Source organism: Mauremys reevesii, linkage group 18, assembly GCF_016161935.1.
Source record: "Mauremys reevesii isolate NIE-2019 linkage group 18, ASM1616193v1, whole genome shotgun sequence".
NCBI classification, from domain to species: domain Eukaryota; kingdom Metazoa; phylum Chordata; order Testudines; family Geoemydidae; genus Mauremys; species Mauremys reevesii.
This window is the reverse complement of record NC_052640.1, coordinates 7310528-7338300: the sequence shown is the minus strand read 5'-3', so window position 1 is coordinate 7338300 and position 27773 is coordinate 7310528. Positions and strand designations below refer to the sequence as shown.

The following is a 27773-nucleotide window of genomic DNA, read 5'->3' as shown; positions in this document are numbered from 1 at the left end:
GCTGCCCCTCTCGCGGCCGCAGCATGTGGACGCCGCTCATTGGCCGGGAGCAGGGAGCGGGGAGGAGGGAGCAGCCCCGCCCGCACGAACCCGGATCCGAAACGCCACAAGCAAAGGGGCCCGCCCGCACCGCGACTCTGCGGAGCGCCGTATCCCACGCCGCTGGTAGAAGTATGCGGGCGGGCGCAGGAGAGAGGCCTGGGTGGAGAAACGTAATTTGGCCACTGCCCTGGGAGGCGGGAGCAGCCGCCAGTGGGCTGGCGGCCTGCCCCGGCGTGACCCTCAGGCAGCTCCCTGCCCTTGCGTGAACCTCATTACGGTCGGGGCGGGTGGAAGGCTGTCCTGTCCTAATGCCCAGATAGGACCCGGAGCCCGACGCGGGCGGGGCTTGTCCTGACAGCCCCACATCACGGGGCGGCCCCTTGTCTTGACAGGCCCCTGTGTTGACAGCCCCCTGCGTCCTGACAGGCTCCCCCCAGCACAGAGCAGGCAGCTGCCCCCTCTTCTGTCAGGCTCCCGTCCCGGTGGAGGGGCTTTCCCCTGTTCTGGCTGCCGCCCCCCCCCCAGCACGTTGGGGGGGCTGCCCCCATCCTGACAGGATCCCCAGCTTGCGTGGAAGGCAACACAGGTGAGAGAAAGGGGACCAGTGGAGCAAAGAGGGAAGTGTGATGTAAAAGTGGCTCGCTGCCCCCAGCCCATCACCAGCTTTTCCCTGGCCATTATAGGTCCCCACAGACCCACTCAACACCCCTTACAGAGCCTCGATTCCCATCCCAACACTAATGCATACACCCGTACACCTTTGGTTCACATGTACACACATAACAATGACTGACCTAGAAACTGACACACATGTCCCCAACTATCATGCACAGTATCAATGACAAACACCCACCAACCAACCTCTGACTGGCAACAGTGACCACATAATAATTCTCAAACTTCAAGTAATATATAATACATGACACTGACTGACGCACACCAGCTCCAGCTGATGCTGGGGGTATGTCTACAATGCAATCACGGGGCGTGATTGCAGCTTGTGTAGACATACGTGAGCTAGCTTTAATCTAGCTAGTTTAGGTATCAGAGCAGTGAAGTTGCGGCCGCACAGGCTTCAGCGCGGTCTGGACAAGCTTGCACAGAACCCTGGGTAATTATTCAGGTGGCTAAACTGCACTGCCACATGTTCATTGTTCTGGTATCCAAGCTAGCTAGTTAAAGCTGGCTCTGGTATGTCTACACAAGCTACAATTACAACTTGTGATTGCAGTATAGACATACCCTGACTGACACACAATATTGACAGTGTGAATTTACATGCCGAACAACACACAACCACACACAATGTACACACCTTACAAGTACTCAGCACCAAACAATATAACATGTATATATATATATATTGACTCATACATGTATACATAAAACTGCTCCACACGCGAGTTGACACCACACATTGTACACACATACTCAATACCAATATAGACAATATGTGCACCATCACTAATACATTATTATTTATTAATTCTGAAGTACCCAAAGTGCAGAGGTGCAATCACATAAGAAAGGTTGTGTGGGACCTGCAGTGAAAATACCTCAGTCCTGCAGCCACATTGAGGGGGAAGTCAACATGAGAATAAAAAGTTGCAAGGCATATGTCTCCCTTATTTCCTCTAGACATTACATCTATGCTGAAATGTGCCACATTGTTTGCAGAAGTGTAGTTGACCCCTAAAAAGCTTTCAATGTAAATAGACAGTGTCCAGACAGAGGACAAACTAGGTGTTAGGGAGATATAGAATGTGTCAACTTGACAATTTACTTTTTGTCTTGTGTTCAGTTCTTTTTTACTTGCCTCAATTTTTTTATGCACACATGACACCAGCCAAGACAAATACATAACACACAATATACACATACACTTGACACTTATCAGTACACCCAAAAAAACACACAACACCAGCACCCCACGCCAGTACACACACACACACACACACACACTGACCAACACATGACACAGACCTAACTGATACAAACTCCACCATTCAATATCAATTGACACACACATGCACATACGTGATACAGGCCAATGCACCTGTATTTCAACATAGACCCCGAACACACCACAACATATGCTCCCAATGAAATGTGCGTACACGATACTGAATGATACAAACAATTAATGATATATACAACGCATACTGACATACACCAATGACACCAAACACATCCCAAACTGGGGCACACACAACACACTGACCGATTCGCCAATACAATACACCTCAAACCAACACAGCATGTCAACATATATCAATCTGACACATGGCGCAGACCATAAATACTATATATATATAGTATTTTATATAAATGGTGTCTTGAGTTTACCTATCATTCATATATATATGAATCACAGGTACACTCAACACACGAGATATACACACTCACCTTCACACATCAGAAACACTTCAAAGTCTCTGAAAAGATTGCACTTCATTTTCTTACCTCCCTTTCAAAGATCAATAAAAGGTAACATCAGTAACAATGTCCCCAATAAAAAAATATTAAAAATAAAATCAGATCATACTTCATAATGATTCCTCCCTGTTAAATATCTCTACAAGTAGTTATAAGACTACCTTTTGTGTGTTTGTTTCTCCAAAAAGCTCATGTGAGCGTCTTTTAATTAACCTGAAACATGGCAAGGGCAGTGTAACAGGATAGCAGTGGGCTCCTGAGGACCATACCTGTTAACAGGTGTTAGCCCTGCTAGGTGATGCTGAGTCCTATAGGACTCACTAATGTAAAGTATAATTTGCTCACCCTAACCTGTCCTGTTGATATCCCCCATTCAACATGACTTGCAAGACTTGGTCCCCCCACCCCAATTTCTTTTGCACCTTTCGGAAACAGATGTGTGTAAAACTGAGACTAAAGCCCAAGTGGCATCACTTCATTCTTTCTTCCTTTGATCTAATGGAAGTTCCATGGTTCAAACTGTGGACTGTAGGGGCTCTGTGAGTTTTGGGGGGCATGAATGGGTTGATGGTGGCTCTGTGTGTCATCCTCTTTCTCTAAAGCTACTGAACTGAATATGGTTCACTGCAGCTTTAATGACCAAATTCCAATCTAGTCACCTTCTACCTTCCCCTTCACATGTGTGGTGGATGGGCAAGGTACACATGTGGCAAGGGAACAAATAGCACTGGGGGCTCCAGAGAATAGTATGGAGGGGATGTCTGTGCAGATTCCCTAAGATTCATGGAGAGCCTGGGATAGCTGCACATTTGAGGTGCAGCTTCTGAAAGGATCATACTTTGGAACCTCATGAAGCTTCCCAAGAAATGTATCCCCCTCACATGGTAGAAGGTGATCTTAGCCCAAGTTGGTGGAGAGGCACCTAAGCGCTCCTTCAGCAGTGCAGACGTGAAGACTTCAAGCAGATTAATTTTTCCAGGGAAACTGATTTATTTCACCACATACAAAAAGTGAAGTTAAAGTGTGTATTCAGAGTGATACCTTAGAAAGAAACACAACTAAATGGGCTAACCTAACCCTTGGTGAAACTCCATTGATTTAATAGAAGTACACTATGCGTGAACTTTGCCCGCTATCTTTTTTACTGTAATATATTAGGAGAAGAAGCCTAGGGATAGGGCAGCAACACAAAAACTACTCCTGCAGGCTTTACTAATTGAAGTAAATGGGAATTTGGCCTGAGTGAGGACTGCATGATCTGGCCCTCGAAATGCAGTAACATTCATCCACACTACTGCAAGGCAGAGTTGCAGTGATGTTGCTGGTTATATTAAGGATTGTCCTTTCCATACATAAAACCACTGTGCATTATGGTGCTCAAATGTCAAATAAAGAGACTAATAGCTTTGGCTGGAGCTAAGCATAGAGCAGGAGGGTACTACACAAATCCCTAGTGAGCTCAGCAATGCACCTGAATCCTGACCTGACCTGCAATACCCTTTCTATTTTAGGCTGGGCCTCTCCTAAGCAGACATGGACAATGTTTTACCACTGTGTTAAACGATGCCAGTTATGTGATATTTTTGCAGGCTGGCTAATTGCCCACTAGAGTCTCAGTAGAGGCCACCAAACTCATCTCACTCGTTTATTGAGTTAGATTCAAAGTCAAGTGAGTGAAAAACAAGGGCATTGACCCCTACTGTACTACTTTTTTCCTCTTAAATGACTGTTATTAAAAATGTTGTACAGTTACAGTCTCTGCAAAACATATTAAAATGCCACAAAAATGCTATACCAGAGTGGAATGGTTTGAGAACTGCAGTTCTCTGATAGGATAATGCAGTTTAAATATAGTAACTATTTTTTTCCAGTTAGCTTGCTCTTTGATTTCATGGTAATATGTCAAGGATTTTTTTTCTCCCCCTTTAAGTAGCTTATAGCTTAAAGAGCAAAATGCTTAAAATATTAAGATGAAACAGTTATATAAACCCAGTAGAAAAATTATCAGTGATTAAATGTGATTTTGAATTTGAATAATTAAGTTAGTTGATTTCTTTCTTTATAATTTTTATTAGTAGGCAGTGTGTATTCTTGGATCAGCAGCTGGTAGAATTTCACTACCACAGAGGCCCAAAGACTGTGAATACAAAGGATAGAGTTGCAGTCAGGAGATTTCTAGAACTGGATCATTGTTCCTGCACTGAACAGCTGTCTCCCTCCTTGACAGTGTAAGTAGAATAGAGACAGTTGGCCAGATTCCAATATCAGTTAAACTGTGAGTAAGAGATCAGTATCGGGCTCAATAGGTTTCTTAATTTATTTTTGTGGCTTGTCACTGAAGATTCAATTGGAATAGCTGCCACAGCCACCTCAGCGTTCCTCTTTGGAAAAATCTTCTTGTCTATTCTAACACTGATGTCAAAGGGAGATCTGCACACATCTGAGAGGAGAATTTTGCCCTACTTTGTGGTCATGTCATTTCTCTTAAAGGGAAATCAGCTTGATTGCTATCTTTAAAATGTGCAATAGTTCTAGAAACTGGCCCACGAGGGGTAGGATGGTCTTTTGATAAAAGCCTAGGAGGACCAAGAAAGGCTTAGGAGATCTGAGTTCTGTTCTTGGCTCTGCCAAGGACTTTCTATGTGAATTGGGGTAAATCACTTCTGAGAAGATTATCAAGGGCACAAATGGCAGTTAAGTGCGTAACTCTCGTTAGATAGGCATCTAACTCTTATTTGTGCCTTTGAAAAGCTCCCCCTTAGCACCTCTGTGCCTTAGTTTCACAATCTGTAAAACAGGGAAAGTGATACTTACCTACCGGATAGGGATGTATGAGGCTTCATTCATGTTTATAAAGTGATTTGAGATCTTGGATGGAAGGCATTATAGAACTGCAAAGTATTATTTTTGTAACAACTTCATGGCCACTTAGAATGTCGTACTTGTCATCGTGCTGCATACCATAGCCCCATAGAACTTCATGGAAACAAGGGGAATAAAACTTAGATCATCATACTCCAGAAACACAGGCTACTACCACTTAAGCTAAAATACACTATTTTAGCTGCTATCAGTAGGGCCTGTAATAGTCAGCTGAACAGTTCTCATTTCCAGTGGGGACAGAGACAGGTACACAAACCACTTCAGTTTGTTGTTATATTATTAAAACTTTAGAGTATATTATTCTGGAGGATTTGTTGTTCTTTGTACCAATGTTATTAGTAGAAATGCTATTATATTACATGGTACAGAATTCCTTACCAGTACAGCAGAATCTCTTAAACAGATAGGGCAAATCTTGTTCTTTGCACAGTCATTCCATTAAGATGAGTTAGTACCATTCGTAGAAGTGTAAGGGCAAATCCTAGAAATGAGCAACTGCAAGACTGGGACATGGTGTGGAGGACTTAAAAGGCAGCAAAACCAGTGCAATTCCACTGTAAGTGAAGGAGAGTAAATTGGAGAGAACATACAGGGGCTGTGTACTCTGGGCTATGCTCTGTGTGGCCGTATCAATGATAGCATGGAGAAGGAGTTACGACAAGCCAAGAGAGACTTCACAGATCAATCAGCCAAACTGCTTCTTCATAGGGGTGATTACAGTAGTCCCTGTGTGGCTGTAGCAGTCAGAGAGTGGCTCTGGGATGGCAAGTTTCTGTCCCATCACCCCCTGTGGAGCAGTTGAGCATACAGCCTGTTTACTCAGACATAAAGACATAAGAACGGCCATACTGAGTCAGACCAAAGGTCCATCAAGCCGAGTATCCTGTCTTCCAACAGTGGCCAATGCCAGTTGTCCCACAGGGAATGAACATAACAGGAAATCACCACGTGATCCATCCCCTGTTGCCCATTCCCAGCTTCCAGCAAACAGACTTTGTGCAGTAAGAGAGATTTGAGTCTTTCAAGGGCAGATCATTGGGTATAAGGAACCACCTAAAATAGCTTACTCTTAAAAAGATTTTTCAAGCAACTCTCTACCCAGTCACAGGTTCCAGTCATAGTCTTATGGCACTACACAACAAGCAAACCCACTCCACAAAGAATGGCCTCATAGGGAAAATCAAATGGGAAACTCAAACTGCTTGTGAGCTTTCCAGGTCAAAAGAAGGACTTGCAGGTACCCTTAGTATAGGCAAACAGCAAAATGCAGGATCTAAAAGCCTTTCTATGCACTGGAGATTGCATAATTTTCAGTCATTCATTGGGAACTAATGGCTTATTATTTATTATTATTATTTGTTATTATTTTATATTGTACTATGGCACTAGTTGGAATAATTTTATATGGACTTTGTGGAGTATTTTCTCCAAACTCATACATATTTATTTACTAGCATCATGAAATCCATAATGAAGTGACACTCTTGGGTTTTCACATGTAGACAAAATCCTCCTGTGTCATCAGTCTCTCTTATTAGCAACAGAATTTATTAATTAAACCTTCTACACTATTTTTAAAATATTTTAATAAAAAATTATGCAAAAGATAAAAATCCTGCTTTATTCCATCCACCGTCCCCTGAAATAAGATAAAATTAGTCAGCGATCACAGCACAAATGTTCTTTTAGGTTCGATAATTAAATTCTAACAATTGGATCCATCAAAGATCCTTGCTAGAATTATTGACGCTATAATGAAACACATGATTTTTGCTCTCAAAAGGGAACATTTCTGTAGTAAGATTAATGGACACAATTACTTCATTCCTGTCACTCTCCTCTGTCTTTCCTGGGGGTATTGCACCTGTCTCCAAACTACTTTGATTCAGGTCAGAAAATAATACGGAACTGTTGGGCTGCTATGGACCTCTAATAATATAACTTCCCAGGCCAAGCCTAAGGGCATCTTTCTTCAGTGGAAAAACTGCTACATTGATCTTCTGTGTTTTTCAGTTTCTGACCTTTTTTCTACCTTCCACTATAATCTATATAGGTGCTTCATAATAAGCGGTGGTTGCAGGGGCTTTCATCTTATAAGTGACCAGCAGAAGTTTTTGGTCCTCATAAGTACAAAATTCTTAACATGAATCTATCAGAGGTCAGAGCTTCCAGACTATGGGACATGTTTTTTTCTTTTGCTTGTGCATAGTTCCCATCTACGTCAATGGAAGTTAGGTGCTAACTGGAATTCTGACCTTCGGTACCCTTTCTATTTCAGGAATCTATGTTTGCAAAAGACTATTTTACTCCTGCTTTTTTCAGTTCTTTTGAGGAAAACACACTGTTGGGTCATACCTAACCCTCTTTGGAGGCACTTTTAAAACTCTTGAATTTATCTTTACCTGGAGCCACTTGTAACTCCTGGGTCAGAAAACATTATTGAAAAGACATCCATTTTCACCACCTACGATCACTTAGTCTGAGGACTTTATGGCTTTCTCCACACTGGGGTTGAAACCATGCGAATAACATTCTTGTTACTAGAAGTATTCTAGTATGGTTTTCCTACTATAGACAGTCTTTTTTTGTAATTAGACCCATGCTAGTAAGATTGCTATAATATGATAATATAAATAATAAATACTTTGCATTACTCAAGAATCTCAAAGCACTTTACAAACCTTAATTAATTAAGGTACACAACACCCCTGTGAAGGTGATTAGTATTACTATCATCCCCATTTTACAGAAGGGAAACTGAGGTACAGAGAGTTGAAGTGACATCTCCAAGGTCACACAGTCTATGGCAGAACTGGAAACAGAAACTGGGTCTCTTGGCTTTTCATCCTGTGCTTTCACCATTCACCCTTTTCATCCTGTGCTTTCACCATTCACCCTAAATACTCTAAAGCATGGTTTTATAATACGTTCACTGTATGGTTTAAAAAAAAAATCGTGTCCACAATGGTAAGGCAAACTATGCTAAAAATACATGTTCTAGCAACCACCAATCTACCAAGTTGTTGTTAGAATGCTTTTAGTCTAAATGCGGACAAGGCCAAGAGAACATATATTTCACAGGTTAATCCTGACCCTAGATACATTTAAAACATAATCAACAGAGTTAAAGATTTTCTAAATAATTAATGTACAACAGTGTAATGGAAATGAGGTGTTCTGTGATTTCCCTAGACACTCGTTCTGGATGTATCATGTGTATCTTTGTATATCTCTGATATCCGTACAAAATTCAGATGGGAAATTTTCAGAGCACATTTGTACTGTAACTGTACAGCTTTTAGAAAAAGTGAGCAAGCTAAATAATGAATTACATTGAAAATGGGCAAAATAACATGTTCAAATGCATGGCAGATGCAGACTCCTTCTAGATTATTATGGCTCCTTCTTCAAGTGTTAGCAGTCTTTATTAATGAAAGGCACTGATTAAATATGAGTATGTCCACCACAGCCTTCACAGACATTATGTTGATAGGCAGACAGACAGATAAATATGGAGAGATAGTACAGGGTGATTAAATTAAAAGCTGGAGCAGATGGAGATATTCAGCGATCTCATTCTATTATATGTAGTGGAAGAAGCATGTGAGTAAAGTGACAATGCACAATTCTGCTCCCGGTTACATCTGTGCAACATCACTGACTTCAATGGGATTGCAAAATGCAGGAAGGAGTAGAATTTGCTTCATTGCAGAGAAAATAGGTCTTGTTTTCCTGTATGTGGAAACACAAAGCAAGAGGCCTTAGGAAATATTGTCCTGGTTTATCCTGTCTGGAAGTTCAGAGATCTGTTTCACATTTCTGGCTGAAATGGAAAGTGAACCTGGGTGTAAGCTACTGATATATTCAGACAGCCTGTCTTCCCAGGAAAAGCTATTCTGTCTCTCTTGCAAACCAACTGCCAAAAGACAGCTCTTGCTACATGTATGTTCCACCTCACCAGGAAGGCTTAGGACTCTTAACTCTTCACCTGTTGAGACGAGCTGCAAAATTAGGGCCAGATTGTAGCTTAATTTGGCCACACAGGGAGTGAAGAAGGAGCATTTGTACCCAAAGAGGAATTTTGGCCATGTCAGCTAGAACAGACAGGATTTCTCAAGGGCATCTTGGAAGTCCCACCCATTGAATGGGTGCAGCAGGCTGACTCAGCTGCACTGGCTGTTGCTGTGGGCTTATCCTGCTTTCCACTTGGGGAGTCTAGAGGCAGCACTGGACTAGCGCAGTGCTCATGTTATTTACACCTGTGAAAAGTGAGTGTAAATCATCACCATTCTGATTTGGTATCATTTTACTTCTACATCTACCTCCTAATGCTATTTTTATCAATCTAATAACTCCCATCTATTTTCACATTTAGCCATGACAACAAGTTCCTCACATTTCTGACATCACTTCTTCATGTTCAGTCATCTATCTGCAAAGTTGACTTTCCTTCAGGCACAAGCCTTAGGGCAGTATGTTGAGTTCATATACTATTCCCAAATGTGAAATTGACTATTTTACACACTACAGGGTTTTCATATTATGTTAATAGGGAAAAAAACGAAAGAAAGGATGAAATTATCTTCATTATGGATGATAAAGACTTGTCATACAGCACCTGTTCACAAAAGCTGGAGTATGTGATGCGAGTACGAGCCACTTCATACTTACAGTACAGAACGCTCCCATTATTTTGTGTTGAATGACACCCATTGCTTAGCTTTATCCATCTAGAAACAAGCAGGTTCAGTTAATAGTCTCATCAAACCACGAACAGCCCAAGGTGTAGCAATCATTTATGTTTCCTTAAAGAAGTTCTCTTAGAAACTGTGAGGAATACTCATCTTCCACCAGAAACGTTTTCTCAATGTCATACTCACTGCTGGTCTCCATCAGATGCTGAGCCAAATCCTGAGATATGCTACTTGGGACTATAGGCCCCCAAAGTAGCTTAAAACCTGAATGCCCCTTGCACAGCTATTCTGCATGACTCACCATGGAGATGAAGATTACAGTGAGATTCATTCCTCAGTCCACTTATATCCTGTACTACTTACATAGTAACAACTTCTGCCTGGCACAGACACCCTGGTTAGGGGAGAGGGGGAAGTTTCCATCCCTCAGCATTGTTACATTTTTATGCAGAGCAAAGCCCATTTACTCAAGTTGTGCTCCATTTCCATTTCCAATAATTTGGTTTTATGAGAGTGACTGGTATCTTAAAAGACACCACATACAGGTGTTTACTATTCACCTATACAGATGCTAGGTAGCAATATACTTCCTAGAAAGGCAGACTCTTTGATGGGATCACTTAGCTGCAAAATGTCTATAATTCTTTTCCTAGGGAGTTGTGATTGTCACCCAAAAGCATGGCCTTCTTCAGTTAGTCTTTCCTTTGTTTGCTTCTGAGTGATTTATTTCAAATCACGTTTTGTTACTGTTTCTGTCTATTTTCATTCCTTCTGAGCCATCCAAATAACTGGCCTGCAGCTCTTCCTTTGGATACAAGTGCTGGGCAAAGGCAGTGCTGGTAGTTTCATTTTCTGCTATTTTGAATTAAGAAAGAGTCAGTTCAATTATTATAATTATTTAACATTCTCGTTTAAATTCCATCCTCTCTTCAGAGGATTTTCTTCCTTTCTTGATAACAAAGGAATAACAAGCAGATATTGAGTTCTGTTGTGATAAATATAAAAATTAGGTTGCTGCAGGGTCCATCTTGATGATTATGTTCCTTGGTTCTAGCATCCCTTGGTCCTGGGGATTTCTCAAAGGAAGGATATATTATTGCTGCCTTCTGTGAAGAGGACATAAAAGGCTGATAAACCCCTCAATTACCTTGGTATCACTTCTATTGACTTAAGTGGAAATTGCACCAAAGTAACTGAGAAGACAATTTAGACTGAAATATAACCTCCAAAGGATATTAAAAATATTAAGCTTGTTTTTTTCCTTTGAAATATCAGGAAAGTCAAGCCTGATCTTCCACCTGTTTTGCTGGAGGACCTCTTGGTTGTCTTGGTGCTTGTTTATTGTGTGCTCTCACATATTAATAGAAGTTGAGTGAAAAATAGTAAAGACTTCTTTCTGCAGTACACTTGTCACTGAAGTTAAGTAGGTATTAACAAAAACAAACAAGAAACAAAGAGTTTTTAAAAGTCTGACTCAGAATTCCTTCCTCTCCAAATTGCTTTATTTTGACTCTTTGCTCTTGCAACGTCATCATTTCACTAGTTCTCCAGTTGCCATAGATTCTTCCAGAGTGGACAAAACTGGAATTGCTAATGTAAAAGACAAGCAGAAAAATAGATCTTTTAAAATACAGCAACAAAACCAACTTCCCAACCCTCTTTATACATCATAAAGAAGCAAAAAAGGATATGAGTCCAATTATTTTTTCCTTTCCAGGTCACCTTTAAGTGACTTGGCCCAGGTTTTAGGTTCTAGAACCCAGAACTTCACAGTTCCTGGAAATGTCATTTTTAATGAGGGCCATGGCACACAGCATCTTTTGGAGGTTACACTTTATGGATCTTGGCCTGTGCATCACCACTGCATCTTCAGGGAACTCGGCTTTCTGGGAATTACTGTACACCTGGAGCAGATTCAATCACGGATCTTCTGCTGCAGGAGGCTGGTCTTTCTCTGTATGTTAAGAATATACTAATATCTCACATCAGTGTGACTAGTTCCAACTTGAATCTCAACATTATTATTATTGTTGTTGTTATAGCACCCAGGAGCCCTAGTCATGGATCAGGACTCCATTGTGCTAGATGCTGTACAAACATCATGCTATCTACAAACAGAATCATTGGTTGACTGTCATGATGTTGTCCATCTGCATGAACTATGCTGAGCTCTGGTACAAGGGTGCTACGCAACCTAGGTCAAAATTGTTCGAAGGACAATAACTACTTTGTTAAATACTACATTAAATAGGGGACCTGTAGCTGCATTTTGGTAAATGATCAGGATGTTTTCATCAGAAAAATCTGCAAATTTTTCCATTATAGTAATGAATTTCAAAAGTAGAACATTTATTCTGCTTAAGATAACATTTTGAAGGGGAAATATACTTAGAGATTAAGGGAAAAAAAATAGACCTTATTATTCACCTTTTGGGAAATGACTAATAACTGCAGCCAGTCAGGATATACTCATTGCATATGTAATCAGATTAGTTGGCCTTGCTGTAGATCTCTCTACTATTAACTTCTGAGAAGATAAATTATAGAAATCTATCATCTTATCATGACGATTTTCAACAAATCATGAGTCAGGATTATTTTTACATATCTGAAACATTTTTTATGTTCTCTGATTTTTTTTCCTCACTGAATTCGTGGTGAGCAATAATTACACTTTGCAGTCATATGGCATGTTTTATCCAAGTGTCTCAAAGTTCTTTAAAAGCAATTATTTTCACAGGTACACTGAGAGCAAATAAGTAATATTGTCTCCATTTTACAGTCAGGGAAAACAAGGCACAGAGAATTTAAGGCCCAAATTATCCTCTCAGCCACACCAGTGCAATTTCCATTGATTCTGACTGAAATTACACTGATGTAATTGGCCATGATCCAGCAAAGTACCTAAGCATGTGCTTAACTTTGCTTGTGTTTTGTTGGATTGGGACCACTGGTGGCACACACTATAATAAAATCCAGAATTACTGAATCCGACTCCAGTGCTTTATACAGAGGAGATGTCACAGGGCCAAATCTTGTTATATAAAGGAATACAGGTGTGGTAAAAAGATTTTAACTGCATCATTCTGGGGTGGTTCTATTGTTCATTCATGGTGAATCTACAAATGTTTTTTGCAGGTCATCACATATGTGTACCAATACAATCTATACCATACATAATGTAATAAGTACATACCACACATTTTATAGAAAAAATAGATGTTTTAGGGAGATTTAAATTTTTCATTTATAATTTTTTAATCCCTCCAGCTACAGACCAGGTGTTTTTCGTATGAGTCCAGCTACATGAGTTTCAGTGATAAAGAAAATCTATAACTAATAAATTTTGATAAACTTCTAAAAAAGCTTTTCTATAATAAAAGTGTAATAGATCTAAAGTCTCTGATATCTTAGGACCTTGCAGGGATAGAAACAAATGCTGTCTCATTGGGAAAATAGGAATCTCCCATTTCAGATGGCATAAAGTTTCCATTTTTAGCTTTATAATGTCATGAGATATTGGGCTTTGCAGCTGTCACTGGTCCAGGACTGAATATTACCCATTGTGGACCTCAGTCCACTTTAATTTTTGAGGTTAAATTCTACATGAGATGGGGAAAAGTAAACATTTGTATGGGAAGTTTATTTATTGTTTAAATAGTGGCAGTTTGAAGAAAACTGAGTGTTAAAAAAACAATGAAGATAATTTAAAATAGTCTGAAACTCCCAACAAACCATTTAGTTTTCTCTTAGCTGGGATCATATAAAAATAGAAAATAATTAACTGGGGCCAAAATACACTTCATGCTGAGTGTGCATGAGCTAGAAGGTTTGGAAATAATTAGGAGCAAAACTGTTAATATTCCATTTAAATATCTGTTGCCCGTCTGTCCAGTTGTGAAAGCTCAATCTGTTGTATTCAATCAGCTCTCAGCTGCTAGTTGCCAGCAGCCTAATTCCACAGTCTTATCTCTGCACCATGTTTGTACATTCCACTACCCACTAAATTAAATCCTGGGCCTATACCAGGATTTCCAGTGCTGTGCCAGTTATACATGCCTGTTCTGCCTATGGCCCCAGTCATGCAAGTGGCTTTTGTGCAAGTGGATCCTTGTAGCCATACAGAGCCGCATTGAGTTCAGTGGGGCTCTGCATGGCTGTAAGGGAGAGCAGCTTGCAGGATTGGGGCCTATGTCAGTTTACACTATACCCTGCATGTTTTTATCCAACTTTTACATGCAGTTTAGGTTTAATTCTTCCTATCATACCATTGGTGTTCCCCAAGGATCTGTCCTAAGACCAATCCTATTCAACTTATTCATAAATGATCTGGAGAAAGGGGTAAAAAGCGAGATGGCAAAGTTTGCAGATGATACTAAACTGCTCAAGATAGTTAGGACCAAAGCAGACTGTGAAGAACTTAAAAAAGATCTCACAAAACTAAGTGATTGGGCAACAAAATGGCAAATGAAATTTAATGTGGATAAATGTAAAGTAATGTACATTGGAAAAAATAACCCCAACTATACATACAATATGATGGGGGCTAATTTAGCTACAACAAATCAGGAAAAAAATCTTGGAGTCATTATGGATAGTTCTCTGAAGACGTCCACGCAGTGTGCAGAGGCGGTCAAAAAAGCAAACAGGATGTTAGGAATCATTAAAAAGGGGATAGAGAATAAGACAGAGGATATATTATTGCCCTTATATAAATCGATGGTACGCCCACATCTTGAATACTGCGTACAGATGTGATCTCCTCATCTCAAAAAAGATATAGTGGCATTAGAAAAGGTTCAGAGAAAGGCAACTCAAATTATTAGGGGTTTGGAATGGGTCTCATATGAGGAGAGATTAAAGAGGCTAGGACTTTTCATCTTGGAAAAGAGGAGACTAAGGGGGGATATGATAGAGGTATATAAAATCATGAGTGATGTGGAGAAAATAGATAAGGAAAAGTTATTTACTTATTCCCATAATACAAGAACTAGGGGCCACCAAATGAAATTAATGGGCAGCAGGGTTAAAACAAATAAAAGGAAGTTCTTCACACAGCGCACAATCAACTTGTGGAACTCCTTGCCTGAGGAGGTTGTGAAAGCTAGGACTATAACAGCGTTTAAAAGAGAACTGGTTAAATTCATGGAGGTTAAGTCCATTAATGGCTGTTAGCCAGGATGGGTAAGGAATGGTGTCCCTAGCCTCTGTTTGTCAGAGAGTGGGGATGGACGGCAGGAGAGAGATCACTTGATCATTACCTGTAAGGTTCACTCCCTCTGGGGCACCTGGCATTGGCCACTGTCGGTAGACAGGATGCTGGGATAGATGGACCATTGGTCTGACACAGTACGGCCGTTCTTATGTTCTTATGTTGCAAGTGATGTAGTGGATCAATATTGAATAGGCTCTTAACGCAAACCCCTGTGAACTGATGTAACTGAATCTCACTCTCAAGTTGGTGGATGTTATGTCTCAGGTTTCTGGGCACTCCTTTCATTAAGGTACTGAGATTTAATAGTGACATACATAAATACGATATTTATTGCTCGTGTGTATACTGCATGGGTATTCACACAGCAATAACTAAACTCCCAAAGTCCTGGCCCAGCATACATTGGGCTCAGTGCAAATTGTGAATTAGCTCTCTGGGACAGTCTCTACTTAGTTGTTGTGGTCAGGAACCAGTGGGGGATATCTCCAGGAATTTACAGTGACATATGAAGTTCTCAGGATGAGGGTCAGTGGAAGCCTATAGGTGTAGAACGAGTTATTTGCTGATAAAACTCATTTTAAAAAATAACAAGACTTGTTGCAAAGGGTTTTGGAAGGTATTAAAGAGTAATTCACTGACCTTCCTGGATTAAATAACCCATTAATATTGAGAGGAAGTGATACTGGAGTAATAAACAGCTAATGTAAACAATTATCTCATTAACCTCTCAACACTGGCAGTCAGGATTTCCTGATACTAAGTACTAATATGTTTTGTCCTAGAATTAAAGCATTGGGAAATCCCAGCATCTAGTGCCAAAAGGTTAAATGTTCTCTTGACATCTTGAAAATGTGTTTTCTGTGACTTGATTGATCTGTGGTGATGTTAGATTAGTTCTCTAAAACGTATGTAAGTTATGTTTAGTGTGCTGTATGCTCTTTTATATATTTTTCAAAGGAGAATACATTCATGTCGTACTAGAAAGAGGGATCAGGTTTTAGTGGTTAATACACAAGACAGAGTCAAGAGATCTGTGTTTTCTTCTCAGCTTTGCCACAGATATTTGTGACTTTGACAAATCAGTTGCTCTGTGCCTCAGTTTCTCCTGGAGCTAAACTGGGACAATATTTACTTCACAGGGGCATAGTGATGTTTATTCTTTGTTTGCAAAGCTCTTTTTGATCCATGGATGTCATGCAATAGAAAAGGGGAAAGTATCGTTATTAATGCAGAACTTTTATATTAAAGAAACAGGAACAGAAAGTTCAGATTATAACCACACTTGTAACTCAAAATAAGAATACAATGGAAATCACACATGTACTTTCCTCAGTGTATGATGGTTGTTGACAGGAAGGAATTTTGCCTCTGGATATATTGGCAGGGAATTTGGATTTTCCCTCCTTCCTGTGGAGAACTAAATCAAGATAATCTGTTCAGGATCAGATGGATATATCTCATACCCATGTGATCCGCAAGGAGAAGGTGAATTAGTGGGTCTCAGCCTTCCCCGTCTTCTTTTTCTATGTTAAGACCATCTTTAAATTCATGGGATTACCCTCTTTCTCTCCTCTGTAGACCCTGTCTATGTTCTGTTGTACTGGAACAAACTGGCTGTGTTCCTGCTAAAAGAACACTGCTTGATCTACCTCTTTGTTTACAAGAAAAGACTTGGCTCTGCATTACAGTCCTTTTGAAAATGTCCTGCATTACAGTCCCTCTGAAAAAATGCCCATTATGAGTAATGAAAAAGAAAAGTAATAATAAAATATGTTTCTTCCATCAACTGTAAATCTAGAGCTCCCCGTTTTGTGGCAGATGAAGAAAGAACCATTAGAGCACCTAGATACAGGCCCCATGTGCAGCTAGGAGTGAGTGCATGCCTCCCGTTATCTGAGGATAGTCAGATAGTCAATCTCAGGGACTTGTGAGGAGATGCTTGAAAAAATAGAATCGGGCAAGTTTGAAGTTTCTTGATGCATCCAGACTCCATTTAGCTGTGGTCGACTCCTTCTCCCAAGCTTTGGATGATCAAGAAACCAAGTAGACCTAAAGTACAGATATATTAGTGTTGTAGGTTCTAACATTAAAACTGATAAAAAACCCAGAAAGTTGCATTTATGGGCAAAAATACACTGAAAAAGAACAACCCATTCAAAATGTTGAGGAACATTTTTTTCAGAAATATGTGGCCTAATAAAGTACAAAAGGTCATAGAATGGAATTGTCTCTGTTAATGCTAGCATGTTATAAAGTGGCCTCTAATTTTGGATGCTTCAATTTTTGGGTGCCCAACTTCAGACATCTTGGGCCTGATTTCAGAGGTGTTGAGAACGTACAGCTCCCAGTGAGATCAGCTGGAGTTTTGGGTGCCCAGATTGTTTTAATGTCATTATCCAAAATTGATGCACCCCAAAATCAGTGGCTGATTATGAAAATGTTAGTCATAGGTAATAAGATAGAGGAACCAGCTATAGTGACATGAGGAGAAACTAGATATTATGGACCTAATTTATACCTGGTATAAATCTATTGATTTCACTGGAGTTATATCAGGGATGAATGTGGCACTATATCTATATTACACACAAAGAAAGATGCAGGAAGTATATTATGAAGGTTGCAAAGTCACGCAGTAAAAAGTTAGGAAACACCAGAATTAAGGTTGCCTATGCAACCTTAATTTGGCTCCCCTGTGCATCTGTATTATGATACAGTCTTTATGTACATGATCACATACTGTTTTTTTTCCAAAGGATCCCAGCCTCAATTCTGGCATTTTCTAACTTCTGAGTGCCTGACTTTGCAACCTTAATAATGTTATTTTTCCATATTGAAGTAAGTGTTTATATAAGATCATCAGTGTATAAGGTTCAATCTGGGGAAACATGGGTTTGTTAAAATAGTAACACTTTGCACATCTATAGTACCTCTCATCAGTGAATATCAAGGGACTCTACAAACATTAATTAAGCTTCACAAGCTTACGGGGGTAGATAAAGAATAGAGATGGATCCGAGGTGCAAAATTTGGCTTAGAATTCAAATGACTCTGGAGTTTAGTGGGTGTTGTTAAATCTAGTGTCTCAGTTCAATTCCAATCCAATTCTGTGTTTGGTTCACCAGGGCGTGGGGTCTAGTGTTCCAGTTCCGACTAATCTCTAGTAAGCATTATCTCTCTGTTACAGATAGGACACAGAAGTTAAGTGACTTATCCATGGTCCTACATCAAGTCAGTGGGAGCCAGGAATAGAATCCAGGGGGCAGAGTCTCCATTGCACTGCACCTTGTGTAGTAGTTTACTCCAGTCCAAAGTGGATGTAAAATGTTACCATTCTGTTTTGATAGCATGATTCTGGTAGGTCCAGCCCAGAGAGTGGAAGTTCTCAAAGGTCCACACTATATGTACTGAGGCTGGGTCAATCATTTGGTTTCTCTTGAGGCGGGTGTCAAGTTTTTATTGACTGGGGAGCACCAGAAGGCATCCCGTTTGCTGCAATAACTATAAAAGAACTTGAAAAGCCACGTTGAAAGGGTGTATTGACTACAATTGCCTCCAGCGAGCTATACATGCAGCAGGATGAGGGACTGCATTGAAATGAGCAACTGAGCACAGCTTTAAATATGCTATTTATTGTTACTGCTCCCTTCCCCATCTCCCAGTTAAGGATCTATATATTTATACTGTGCAGCTGTTAACATCATAACTGACAAATAGTGGTAGATGAGAAAGCAGTTACATAAACATTGTAAGCCTGATTCTGCACTGCCTTGCACTTGGCATGGTCAGACTTGTGCAAAGTGGGTGTAAAATTTTACCATTCTGCACTCACTCTGTGCTGTAGTGAAAGGCAACACAAGGTGCAGGGCTGTGGAGAATCAGGACCTGTATGTCTACAAGGGTTACGCTTTATTTGGTTATATCTAAGTGATCACAACAGAGATCCTTTGAGGACTCAGGAGTCTATTATGAGTTAATAAACTGACTGCCTCTCCAGATTCAAAGACTCAATTACTACAACATTGTCCAAAGAGGAATATGCATTTTGGCTATTTAGTGACCTTTCACAGAGCCTAAGAAAACACACTTTAAATTCTGCACAGCTTAGTTGGGATTCATAGAGGATCGCCATGCAGGAAGCGTTTCATGTTTTGGGTCTCATGCTAGTGAAGCTGTATAGAGAGATAGGAGCAGTGAGTTACTTTCTCTGGACCTGATTCTGGACCTTTCTCTGGACTCTGGAACCTGACTGCATCTTCATGTAACTCACTATGAAATCTGAATAGTAGCATTTTACACCCAATTGTGCAGATGTAAATGATTTCCCAAGATGTGAGGCAGTGGTGAATCAGGACCTTTCTGCTTTAATTGCACAGTGATGATATTACACTATACTTAAAATAAAAGGTTCAATCCTCACCAGAGCTAAGAATTAGCTTAGGACAATGGAAGGAAGGTCTAACCCAGCTTTTTGCTCTCTTGATGACGGTCTGGCTGGAGGCTGAAGTTTTCCTCCAGATAGCTTAGAGCCACCTAAAGGCAATTCTAAATTATGCTGGCTGCAGTGGTCTCATATGGACTTGCTATGGCAGCTGAGGATCAGCTGGAGCACTAACCATTGTGTCCCATCCCCTCTAGTCCTCCATGCAGTTTGGGGTAGTGGGTGGTAAGAAAGCATAATTATCTCTACACCAGCCAAAGATTCCCCTGTATTGGGGGAATCTTCAGTTTTCCCGCTAGGACAAATTTCTGTCTCCTTTGTGCTATCTATCAGACTTGGGGTCAAGGATCTGGTCCATAGCTCAGAATTTGGTATGAGAGGGTTAAATACCCATAGCATGTTTTTCCTTTTTAGCTGATTAATTTGAGACAGAACTTTAAACCAGGTATTGAAATTGTGACCTGATTTTTTATGGTAAGATCTGGAAACAGCAACGGCCTGGCTTGCATAAATAATATTGGAACTTAAACAATGGTTTTTTTAAAGGCTAGAACATAGTATAAATAAAGCAGAAAAATCCAGGAAATCCTTAGCTAACAAATTATTTGTTTTAAGAACTGTATGCTTTCCTCCTCCTATCTGTAGACTCTAAACTGAGGACACTAGATTAATTTTCCTCTGAATTGAGCAAGACATTTTGACAACACTGAAAACATGGCTTGTTCCCAGGCTTTTCAGAGTTAATCCAGAAGTTCATAGCCCTGGCAATAGCCAAGAAAACAACTATAGTATCTATTAAGAAGAGACCTGGCTCATTTCAAAAATCCATTGGGATGCTCCACGTGCCAGTGCCAAACATCACAACACTTGGCAACTGCAAATGCTTACAGTTGCCTAATATTTAGAGCTGAACAATCCCCAAGGATGTTTTAGGCATGTTGGGCCAAATTCTGCCAGGAAGTAGCTCTACTCACTTCATTGGAGTTGTACCAGGAGTTTGTCCCATTTTGTTGTGACCAAAAATAAAACGCTTAGGTTTCAATCCAGGTGCAGTTAAAAAGTTACAACCTTCTTAAAAAGAAAATCATGTAATTATTTTCAGCTAAACCAAAGAACCCAATCAGAAAGTCAGTCATAACCCTTTGTGAGCTGGGGTACACTGGAAGGAAGATCACGAGCTCAGAAGTAGGAGGAAGGGAAGGGGCTGACTGGAGAACTTTATGCAGGTAGCAGACATAAGGGAATGTTGACATTTTGCTGGATCTGTGCCCTATTTATCCTTAATCCACCCCCTCTCAATTTAGAGCCTGTTTACGTCATAAGTGTTCTTATTCTGTCTAAAAGCATCATCTCTGTCTGGCGCTTGCCAGCTAGTCCAATGTTCTGAACAACTTGTGAGTGGGCACAATACCAGATGAACACATGCTTGGGACTGGAGGCAGCCAAGAGACCACCAGAAAGTCTCTGAGCAGCAAGTCTGGGGTTTTTTGAGACCACAAAATCCTAACCAGAAAAATCCACATTCTATTCTATTCTACCCTCAGTCCTTCCAGTAGTGCATTAAGTGATATGGCTAACATCTGGCATGTGTGGTTCATTCTTTCATTCATCCATTCCTGAGGGTGAGACTTACGTTTGCAGTGTAATGTTTTGTTTTGGTAGGATTGGGGCGTGGTGTGTGTGTGTGTGTGTGTGTGTGTGTACATGCTACTATATGTTTATGTTAGTGAAGGCAGGTCGAAGAAGTATGCCTTGCAGTTGGAGCAAAAGGTGGTGAGATATGTAATGGTCCTTAGTTTCTGTGGGAGTTTGTTCCATGATCCTGGCTCCGGAGGAAGCTCTGTCTCCTTCACAGATGAGCTTTATCCTCATAGTAGAAAGTTCCATTGTGTTGAAGGAGTGGAATTGTCAACCCTCATCCTTATGCTGGAGCTTCCCACATGCTTCCCAGTTTGGGCATCTCCCTCTAAAGAACCAGTTTTACAATGGAAAATCCAGTGTGTGAGATCACATTCATCATTGTGGACCAAAACCTAGTTCTGACATACAACCTGAATGAAAAGGCTCAGAGCGGGGATACTCCTTTTGACAAATCTCAAGGAGCAGCAGTGTAGCCACATTGTGGCCATTATAACAACCTCTGGACCACAGTAGACTCTGCAGCCACTGGGCCTCCCATCTGCCATTTAGGAATTTTGTTGTTGGAGCCATATAATTATAGATCCACTCCCCACCCCCTTTCCATCTCAAATCACTGTGGCGATTTTTAGTGCCCTTTGGAATTTGTCCATGGAAAGAAAGATTTGCTCCATGTTCCAAATTTTCAGTCAGCCTCCACCCAACTTCTAAAATTGTACCAATATGTTTTGTGCAAACAAACAAGCCCAAATTTCCCAGTTTTCTCATGTAGTTGTAGATGCAAACACCTGAGCATGCAGAGCAGCGAGTGCAGTTTTAGAGGCTAGTATGGTCAATTTGATTGGGTATCAGCAACAATTCTGGTGACACAAAAAGTATTGTAAAGTCACTGACAGCATCAGTCAGATGGGAACAGACTTGAGTATCAGGGAAATGCAGACAAGGTGCCCATGCCCAAAGCCGTTAAATAGGATTTGGGGATGTGTCATTGCTAATCCTGTGCCTACAAAAGCATAAAGTAGTTTCTAGACTAATGGATGACATTTTCTTTTATCCCTGCAAGCAACTGTGTAGTTAAGGGCAGTATTTGGGGGATTTTATTTCTGGAGAGTAAGTATTGTGTCTAATGATTAGAACAGTGGACTGAGAATCAGGACCCCTGCCTGTTATTGCTAGCTCAGCTGTTGTTTCACATTGTGTCCTTTGGGCAAGTTACTTCCCTTCCCTGGGCCTCAGTTTCCCCATCTGTACAACAAGGATAAAAACACCTCACAGTGACCCTAAGACTACTCTGATGTTTCTAAATTATTTTTTGATTCTCAGTGTGAAAAGTACAAAGTATTTTTAAAAAATTATATCAACTTTTTTAAAACAAGAAAAGTCAGGTGCAAAATAATACAAGAGGAGGTTTGGAGATTCAACATTGTAAAGTGAAATCAGTGGTTTTAAAATTAAGAGGTCCCAGCATTGATATCCCCTCAAGTGGAATAGAATTTTGCGTTAGACTTATTAGTGGAATGAGTGGATCTGTATGTTTAGTTCCAGCTTGAAAGCATCTTCTGTCCTGCTGTTTCATGAAGAAGTCTGGAGATATTGGAGATGGGGAAAAGTTTTTTGCATCTATCCTGCTTGTTGGCTGTAGAACTCCATGGGCCAAGTAAGGGCAAAGTTTCTTCCAAGTAGTATTGGGTGCTGCCAAGGATACAGATAATGAAGGCCCTACCAAATTCACGGCCATGAAAAACGTGTCACCGACCATGAAATCTGGTCTCCCCCCATGACATCTGGTCTTTTGTGTGCTTTTACCCTATACTATACAGATTTCACAGGGGAGACCAGCATTTCTTAAATTGGGGATCCTGACCCAAAAGGGAGTTGCAGGGGGGCTGCAAGGTTATTTTAGAATGGTTGCAGTATTGCCACCCTTACTTCTGTGCTGCCTGCAGAGCTGGGAGGCTGGAGAGTGGTGGCTGTTGGCCGGGCGCCCAACTCTGAAGGCAGCACCCTGCTAGCAGCAGTGCAGAAGGAAGGGTGGCAATACCATACCATGCCATCCTTCCTTCTGCACTGCTGCTGGCGGTGGCTCTGCCTTCAGAGCAGGTATCCCAGCCAGCTGCCCAGCTCTGAAGGTAGCGGCGCCAGCAGCAGCGCAGAAGTAAGGGTAGCAGTACCACAACCCTCCCCACAATAACCCTGTGACACCCCCCTACAACTCCTTTTTGGATCAGGACCCCTACAATTACAACACCATGAAATTTCAGATTGAAATAGCTGAACTAATGAAATGTATTATTTTTAAAATCTGATGACTGTGAAATTGACCAAAATGGACCATGAATTTGGTAGGGCCCTACAGATAATGCATGAAAATCATGTTTAACTGTAAATAAGTGATTGATATTGGTTAAGGTGAATTTGGGATTTACCTAGTTTCATTCTAAAGGAGAGAATTAAATCTGATTTTCTGAAAATACTGAACGAAATCCATCCTTGTTCCTACTCCCACTGAGGTCACTGTTGTTGCAACAGAACTGAATTTGTATCAATGAAAGTTAAGATCCAGGGATCTGAGAAAACCATGGGGTCAGATGCAGGCATGGCTTAGGTGGGTGCAACTCCCATTGATTTAGGCCTTGTCTATACTAGAGAAGTTGCACAAGTTTAACTAAATAAATTCTAAATCTACCTAGTTAAACACATGCAAATCTCTAATGTTGTTGAATTTAAATGGTTTAATCCTTACTTAAATCAATTTAATGGGCATTGGCAAATTACAAAATTAAGCCAAACCAATTTAAATGATGGTTTAACAAATTTTAATTTACATCTACATTATGGTTTGCACTGGTTTAAGATCTAGTTAAATAACTGGAACTTTTCTTTAGTATAGACTGGCCTGAGTTCAGACTGAATGAACTGCAAGTGTTAATGAGAATGATACCTTTTAATGGGGCTTGGTGATCACCTCCTTTGGAGAAATCATTTGAACATATTTTGTTTTGGAGTGTTGTCCCAAATCAAACAATCTCTTTATGAGCCAGGGATAAAAATCATGTCTCTCTCTCCTTACTCCAGCAGGAATGCTTTAGGAGTATCCATAAATGGGAATGAATACCACCAGAGGCAAGGAAATCCTCCTTATCCAATCTTCCCCTTTATTCCACACACAGTAAAGCCTTCATCACCGTTTGATTCTGCAAGAAGAATCTATATTGACAGTTAGTAAGCCCCCGTATGGCTGTGGTCAGTTGAATGCGGCACTGTCCTGCAGTAAGGAGTGCAAATCGGCCCTGGGAGGTTAAGTAATCCCTGTGCAGGGCACAGTAACAACTTCACGTGATGAAAGCTGATCATGGACTCTCTTAGTGGCTGGTTTTCTTCTGAATATTGATGTTCTGTGTGACATTCCACACAGGGCCGGCTCCAGGGGTTTTGCCACCCCACGCAGCCAAAAACAAAAACGATCGTGATCTGCGGTAATTCAGCGGGAGGTCCTTCGCTCCAAGCGGGAGTGAGGGACCCTCCGCCGAATTGCCGCCGAATACCTGAAAGTGCCACCCCGCTCCGGAGTGGCCGCCCCAAGCACCTGCTTGATAAGCTGGTGCCTGGATCCGGCCCTGATCCACATTCCTCAAGACACAGTCTTAGATCTGTTATTTTTTCTTTGAAATTTAGTTTATCCAAAAAGGTACCCAGGTCTGAGAAATCTGCTCCTAGTTGAGGCACAGAGGTTGTGGAAAGGTCAGAGAGAGGCATCTCTCTAGCTTAGGTAAATAAACAAGTTACTTCTCTGTGGTTGGGAAGCGATGTTTTATTAATAGCAATAGATTTGGTTTCGCATTGTGGTGCTCCTCCTGTTTCATCACTGTAGAAGATAAGCGAACACAAAATGTTCTGTCTCCCTCCCCATGAAAAAATCAAGCCAACAGGCAGGGACTATTATGTTTAAAGATATTAGTGAGGAATTGACTTGGAGAAAGTAGACACCCAAGTTTATATTCGGTAACTATTGGCTACTGCAGTTGGTGACATGATAAACTCAACATTGTTTAAAGTCTTACATGTGAAAGGTTTCAAGGCAACCTCACTACACTAGAAAATGCCTCAAACTAAAAATAAGGTCTGTGCCTTGAGCAGATGGAAGATGCATTTTTCCTTTGACATTTTCCCCATTTAGGTTATTTGGTTGCAGTATGAAATAACACTTTTTTTCCCTGTATCTTAACCTGTTCACCCATCTGCTGCAAGCTGTTTTCCTTCTGCTCATAGATCTGGAGCTATTCAAAACTGTCACTTTGGGGTATTGGGATTGGCAGAGTTGCCCCAACCAATTCCTGATAGGAAAAGAGTTCTGAAACTGTAATGACCTGTATCAGAGGGGTAGCCGTGTTAGTCTGGATCTGTAAAAGCAGCAAAGAGTCCTGTGGCACCTTATAGACTAACAGACATATTGGAGCATGAGTTTTCGTGGGTGAAGAGTAACTCCTCTTGAGTTGCCTAAAATTGGGGCAAGGGCCTTTGGTTCTTAAGGACCCTGCATGGCTCAATACATTACTGAGGTACATTAATATAGTAGAACCTCAGAGTTATGAACACCAGAGTTACAAATTGAGCTGTAAGCCATATACCTTATTTAGAACCAGAAGTACGCAATCAGTCAGCAGAGACTAAAAAAAAAAAAGCAAATACTATACAGCACAGTACCGTGTTAAGCGTAAATTACTAAAAAAATAAAGGGAAAGTTAATAAAAAAGATGTGACACGGTAAGGAAACTCTGTGTTTGTTTCATTTAAATTAAGATATGATTTTTTCTTCTGCATAGTAAAGTTTCAAAGATGTTTTTAAGTCAATGTTCAGTTGTAAACTTTTGAAAGAACAACCATAACATTTTGTTTAGAGTTATGAACATTTCAGAGTTACAACTTCCATTTCCGAGGTGTTTGTAACTCTGAGGTTATACTATAAATATATTATTTGAAAGTGTCCATTTAAAGAAAATTAGTATGTCCTATTTTGTGCCACTAAGATTTTCGTTTCAACAGTCCTAAAAGTCATCAACACTATCGAGTGAATTAGGCAGATATTCTAAATCAGAGTAGAATTTCAGTGTAAATCACTTTAATTTCAAGCATAAGTTACTAAAATAGAAACATTTTCTTTTACTTTAATAGACAAGTTGATATGAAATATTAAAGACAGATGTTGTGCATTACATTTATAGGTAGACTAATGGAAAATAAGCACTAGAAGCACTGTGCACCACTCTGCGTTCTTCCAAAAGCATCGAGACCTTAAAAGGCAAGTAACATTTTAAAGATAAAATCTTAATATGTATGGGTATTACAGAGACATGTTATGTATAAACTTCAATACTGATGCAATACAGCCCTTCTAAAAGTAGATTGATGTAAGACATTATTTTGAATCTTGGTTTGTAGGAAGTGATTTCAAGAAAGGTCAGCCTGATTGAATAGCCTTAAAAACACACTCATAGAGCACCTGATTTTTTCTTCAAAACACAATAAAAGGCAATTACATTGTTCTCATGTCATTTAAGCAATAATATCATTGCTCTTTTGTTTGACTAGGTCATAATCAGATTCTTGAGTGGGTAACATATGAGGGAATTAGATTACTGCCAAGGAAAACAGAGGTACAACTGTATTATTGCTATTATAATACGCTTTTGTTTTTTAATTTTTCTGTCACTTTCAAGAATGTGATATATCCTTCTTTTTGTAGCTGGAGAATGGTGGCGGCTCAGGTCATTCTGGAGGTTGATGGTGTTACCAGCTGATGATCTGATTATAGATTTTTTGGGCCTGATTCTTCTCTCATTTACATCAGAGTGACCCCATATTGATTTCAAAGAGTTTAGTTTTGATTTATAGCACTCACCGTAACCTAAAGGAGACTCAGTCCCTTTGATCACAGAATAAAATTATGGCTACTTTACTTTACTTTGTAATACAGTTGAGTCTCATCTTACGCGCATTTAACATGTGCGAATTCAGCTTTGTGCCGTCGGCAAAAAAAAGGAGAAAAATAACAATTTAAATACTGTACCTGTAGTGCAGGTGATTCCGCCCGCCATTACACTCAATGTAATTTTGACTACATGCAATTTTCGCTTTATGCGCTGACAGTGGAACGTAACCCCAGCGTAAGATGAGACTCGCCTGTATTTCTTATGAATACAAATTCTCATTTGCACAGGACATTTTGTGGATTTAAAAGCATTATGCTTTTTATGCTTCATATAACACAAGCACTAAGGGTCACCTGATTAAATTAATAGGCAGCAGGTTTAAAACAAACAAAAGGAAGTACTTCTTCAAACAGAGTCAACCTATGGAACTCATTGCCAGGTGACGTTGTGAAGGCCAAAACTATAACTGGGTTCAAAAAAGAATTGGATAAGTT

At 40.3% G+C, this 27773-nt stretch overlaps 1 long non-coding RNA gene across 1 annotated transcript; it reads left to right on the top strand.

The window, feature by feature from the left end:
• Positions 1 to 102: 102 nt before the first annotated feature.
• LOC120386236 lies at positions 103 to 26648 on the top strand. The gene is made up of 3 exons (XR_005589600.1): positions 103 to 628; positions 4554 to 4706; positions 26572 to 26648. It is a non-coding gene; the product is annotated as an uncharacterized LOC120386236 (long non-coding RNA).
• The last annotated feature ends 1125 nt before the right edge of the window (positions 26649 to 27773 follow it).